This window comes from Suricata suricatta, chromosome 11 (genome assembly GCF_006229205.1).
Source record: "Suricata suricatta isolate VVHF042 chromosome 11, meerkat_22Aug2017_6uvM2_HiC, whole genome shotgun sequence".
NCBI classification, from domain to species: Eukaryota; Metazoa; Chordata; class Mammalia; order Carnivora; family Herpestidae; genus Suricata; species Suricata suricatta.
This window is the reverse complement of record NC_043710.1, coordinates 84,713,735-84,719,327: the sequence shown is the minus strand read 5'-3', so window position 1 is coordinate 84,719,327 and position 5,593 is coordinate 84,713,735. Positions and strand designations below refer to the sequence as shown.

Sequence of the window (5,593 nt, the reverse complement as noted above, 5' to 3'; positions counted from 1 at the left end):
GATGGGGAAAACAGCAGGTGCCTTAGCACAAATTAATAGAATCAAACAGTACTATGTACCAGTAGTTGTGATCTTCACACTGCACTCAAAGAAAGAAAGCAAGCATTTCACTTAATGCCCCTGATGAAGCAGCACAAATTATTAATTTTATTAAATCTCAGTCCTTAAATAATCATCTCCTAAAAATATTTCCTTTTTTTTTTTTGACTGGGAAAATAATTTTATTTTTCTCGGAGGTGTGGGCAGACGTCTAGTCTCAGAACTTCTGGAATTGCTTCTTGTTGCCAGTGGCCTTTGTGACTTTGAGTATATTGAAGCACACAGTCTTGCTCAAGGGGCCAGCACTCATCCAATGTGAAGATGTTATGCTCAAGTTTCCAATATCGCCCCAAAAGAAACCAGAGACTACCAGGGAGACCGAGTCATGCATGCAAAAGCAAAGGGCTTTATTACGGGCTTAAGCCCAGGCTCACAGACTTCACCAACCTGCTGGCCACGTGGAGAGAGCCCCAAACATGGCGGTGTAGGGGCTTTTCTAGGAAGGGGATATTACAAGAAATGACGACACAGGTACAGTGATCTATTCCCTACCCCCCTATCAATACTGGCAGTAGTGGGAGCCAATCACAACATTTAGAGTATCAACCAATCACAGAGTGGGCCCAGGACCCTCACGTAGGGCATGACTAAGACCCTCACGTAGGGCGGGGTGTGACTAGCCTCCATCTTTAGGTCCACCCCTAAAAAGGTCAAAGGTGTTAGCTGGCCTCTCCTGATTGGGTGCCACAAGAGTTGTCCCTCCTTCCCTGGGCAATGTGCGCCCTTCCATTGGCCAATAATATGGAGAAGCTGGCACCTTGGCCTTTAAGTACAGGGGAAGCCTGAATCAGACCTGCGTCCTTACAATGACATTGCCGATCTGGACATCCCTGAAGCAGGGGGACAGGTGCACGGACATGTTCTTGTGGTGTTTCTCAAAGCAGTTGTACTTTCAGATGTAGTGGAGGTAGTCTCGGTGGATGACAGTAGTCCTCTGGATCTTCATCTTGGTCATCACACCAGGCAGAATCTGCCCTTGAATGGAGACGTTACCAGTAAAGGGGCATTTCTTATCAATATAATTGCCCTCAATGGCCTCCTTGGGCGTCTTGAAGCCCAGATCAATGTTTTTGTAGCATCATGGGAGCTTCTCCTTGCCAGTTTCTCCAAGCAGGACCCTCTTCTTGTTTTGAAAGATGATTGGCTGCTTTTGGTAGGCACACTCAGTCTGAATGTCCACCAACTTCCCAGCCAGTTGGGAAAAGGCTCCTAAAAATATTCTGTGTGTCAACATGCAAAGTACACATGAAGCAATTCCGCTACATACCAAAGTATGATGGTTGTCTCAGGTAAAAGCATTGTGTGATCATTTTAGCTGCAAGCTAAACTAGCCCTTTCTCCCTATATACCACCACTTTTACTTGAAAGCATGACTGATAGACGAACTCTGGTTATTCAGATTTGGGTGTTGAGCACATATTCTTAAAAATTAAGTGAGCCTGCTGCTTTAGGGAAAACATCTAACGGAGTTTGTTGCCAACAGTAAGATCTGATTTTTCAAACAAAAGTAGGATTTTTTAAAAGATACATTTGCCACTATAATCATGAAAGCTTCCCAATACCTAATGACTTTTCTGATATGATTGGTGGTGATATTAATTAACAAATGTGTGGGGCTTGTCTTGGATCTTCTATAATGAGATGAGTCAACATCTGGAAGATTTGCATCCAAACTGTTAATGTTACAGAATCACACGGAAGGAAGGAAGGAAGGAAGGAAGGAAGGGAGGAAGGAAGGAACTGTTCCCATGCAAGAGGGACCAATCGGTTTTAATGTAACAGTCTGAAGCATTAACATGACTTTAGTTTACATTAAAACCTAAGCATTAACATTGCAACTAACTTTTAAGAAACTACCATTTATGTCACATTTTAGTGTAGCATCAAAATATATCTAATTATATGAAAAAGCTATTAAAATACTTCTCCCCAACTACATATCTGTGTGAAGCAAGATTTTCTTCATATACTTCAACCAAGACAACATATTGCAAAAAATTGGATGTAGATATGAAAACCCAGTTATCTACTATTAAACCAAACATTTCTTTCTTGGATAATACAAATATGTCATTTATGTTAATGTGTAATGGGTTGATTATTTTTTTAAATGGTTAACAAAATATTAAACATTCTTAGTTTCAATTTTGAATAAATATCAATATATATATTCCACATAAACACAAACTCCTTTGAATGTTCAGTAATTTTTTTGAATCCTCAGTAATTTTTTAATGTTTATTTTTGAGATAGAGACAGAGCATGAACAGGGGAGGGGCAAAGAGAAAGGAAGATACAGAATCTGAAATAGGCTCCAGGTTCTGGGCTGTCAGCACAGAGCCCAATACGGGCTTGAACTCACAAACCATGAGATCATGACCTGAGGCAAAGTCAGAGTCTAAACTGACTGAGCCACTCAGGTACCCTTAATTTTTTCTGTTCTTAATGAAGCTGCCCTGGACATGCTTGTACATGTCTCGTTGGGCCCTTGTGCAAGCAGCTTTCAAGAGGAGATTCCTGGAAAGGGGACGTCACAGGGTTTGTGTGTCTTCACCTTTACCACGTATCACTAAATTTTTCTCCTAACTGGTTACACTCATACATACTACCACCAGCAATGAATAAAACCTTCTGATTACCCTATGTTTTGTCAACACTCAGTGTAATCTAACTGATGAAATAATATCTTATTGTTATTTTCATTTTCCTGATTACTAATGAGGTAAAAATCTTCCTTAACCCACCTAGGATGCTGTGAATTCTGTGAATTGCCCATTCAGAAATATCCTTTGTCTATTTTCTGTTGTTTGTCTTTTATCTTAATGATTTGTAATTCTTTTTTTTTTTATGCTTTTTTTGGGGGGAGGGGGAGCATGAGCAGGGAAGGGGCAGAGAGAGAGACAGAAGATCCAAAGCAGGCTTTGCACTGACATCAGTGAGCCTATGTGGGGGCTTGAACTCACAAATTGTGAGGTCGACCTGAGCTGAAGTCTGACGCTCAACCAACTAAGCCACCCAGGTGCCCCTGATTTATGATTCTTTATATATTCTGGAAACTAACTCTTTTTTCTGCTATACACATTGTGAATCAATCTTCCCTGCATGTGACTGGTCTTTTAACTTGGTATATGAAGTTTTCTATTGTACAGAAGTTTCCCCTTTTAATAAAATCAAATTTATCAATCTTTTACGTTACAGTTGAAGCTTTTTATGTATTATTTAACAGATTCTTACCCCTCACAAGTTCAGGTGATATTGTATACATTTTTATCTAAAACTTTGAAATCTTTGCTTTTCATGTTTAGGTCTTTAATCTTTCTATGATATATATATATTTTTTGGTAACGTTTAAAGAAGAGACTTACTTTTATTTTTTCCCATATGTATAATCAGTTAATCTAAACCCACAAATTGAATATTTCACTGTTTCACAATTGTATTGAAATGCCACTTGCCATTGGTCTTTTATTCCATTGGCCTATTTCAAGGGTCAGCAAATTTTTTTCTGTAAAGAGCCAGATAGTTAATATTTTATGTGTTGTGAGCCAGAGTCTCCTACATAACTCTACCCGGCTGTTGCAGTGTAGAAGGAACCAGCAAGTGGGGCTGTGCTCCAAGAAAGCTTTATTTCCAAAATAGGCAGTGGGCTGGATCTGATGACCCCTGGTCTGTCTATCGCTGCACCAATACGACACCGTTTCAGTTATATGGAGCTTGGATCTTTTATTTTTCTGTTTGATAGAGTCCATCTACCCTCCTCATTCTTCTCTAAAATTGTCAAAGCTATCCTTGGCCCTTTATCCTTCCACATAAATAGGATCACCTTAGGAATTCCATCAAAATCTCTCACTTGAAGGGAGGAGGAATTTCCTCTATTTTACATTTCAACTTCTTGAACTGAACAGTTAACTCTTGATTTTCCTTTAACTATTATCTATCCAGGCCTCAGAGTTTTGTTTGCTGTTGTTTTCATTGTTGTTGCTATAAATATTAACATCATGATTTGTGTGAACTGTGGATTATTTAGAAGTGTGCTTAATTTGTCCAGATGCAAGGGAATAGTGACGTTTGTTGGTTTTGTAGTTATTAAACCTCATCCTTAATTACACTGAGCTTGGAGAATCTAGTATCATTAAAGAAACTGGATTTTTAGGGGCACCTGGGTGGCTCAGTCAGTTAAGTGTCTGACTTCGGTTCAGGTCATGATTTCACAGTTCATGGGGTTGAACCCTGTGTCGGGCTCTGTGCTGATGGTTCAGAGCCTGGAGCCTGCTTCACATTTTGTGTCTCCCTCTGTCTCTACCACTCCCTCATTCATCCTCTCTCTCTCTCTCTCTCTCTCTCTCTCAAAAATAAAAATTAAAAAAAAAATTTAAGTGATTTCATCTAACTGGAGAACTGCTTTCGCCATGATTGTCTACTGACTTCATGACTAATACTACTTTTTCATTGAAAAAAAATTATTTTGGATGACATTAAAGAAGCTACATGGCAACCATAAAAAATTAGTTTATGCCTAATTTATCTTTTTTTTCACCCTTTACTTTTAACCTTTCTGTGTCATTACATTTAAGTTGTGTCCTGCTGTGGTGATTGGAATTATTGAATAAATTTATTTTGTTGTTTTTCTCTTGAAAATGTTTAATGTGCAATGAACACCACTCTACCTCTCAACTAAGATTCACCAACTGTTAAAAAGCCTTGCTAAATTCATGTTCTGTGCACGTGTATTTGCACATGTATCTATATCACACTCGTTATGACACTTCACTCCTATATATTTCAACACACATTTCCAAGAAATATTTTTTATACAACTGAGTCACCCTTACCACAGCTAGGAAAGTCAACATTAATTCAATAATACTTTGTGGTATTCAAATTTTCTAAGCTGGTTTTTCACCTTTGATTTATAATCCACTCAAAATTTATGTACTGAATCTGGCCATATTGTCTCTTTAATTTCCATCAACCTAGGTATTCCTTAGCATTTCTGTCTATTCTCCATTACACTGAATTCTTTATAGAGTCCAGACCTGTGGACCTACAATAAGTCCCACATTCTGCCATTCATCTTAAACACTCTGGGTAAGGAAACCGTGTAGGAGACAGTTTATATCTGTGAGTAATGCCAGGCTTGACTCCTTGATTAAGTTAGCATCCTTCAATGTGCTCCACTGTAAAGGTATGTTGTCTCCTTTCTAAATGGTCTGTATAGTGATACCTCGAGACCAAATAAATCTCTTTCACTCAATTATTTGAGCATTGACTGATGTTCTTTACCTGCATAACCCCTTATGCAGGCATTACATGGAGGAGTTACAAAATAGTGATTTTGTGATTTTATCATTCCTTCTATATTTGTCAGCTGGCATTCTTTGCCAACTAACAATATACTTTCATGACCTTTGACCTGTGTATACCCTGATGAAGCCATCACCACAATAAGATAATGAACATTTTCATCACCCCCAAAATTATCCTCATTTTCCAA

The 5,593-nt window shown here is 38.5% G+C and overlaps 1 pseudogene; it reads right to left on the bottom strand.

Annotated features, from left to right (window-relative positions):
* Positions 1-256: 256 nt before the first annotated feature.
* Positions 257-1,333, bottom strand: LOC115272642 (annotated as a pseudogene).
* Between the last annotated feature and the right edge of the window lie 4,260 nt (positions 1,334-5,593).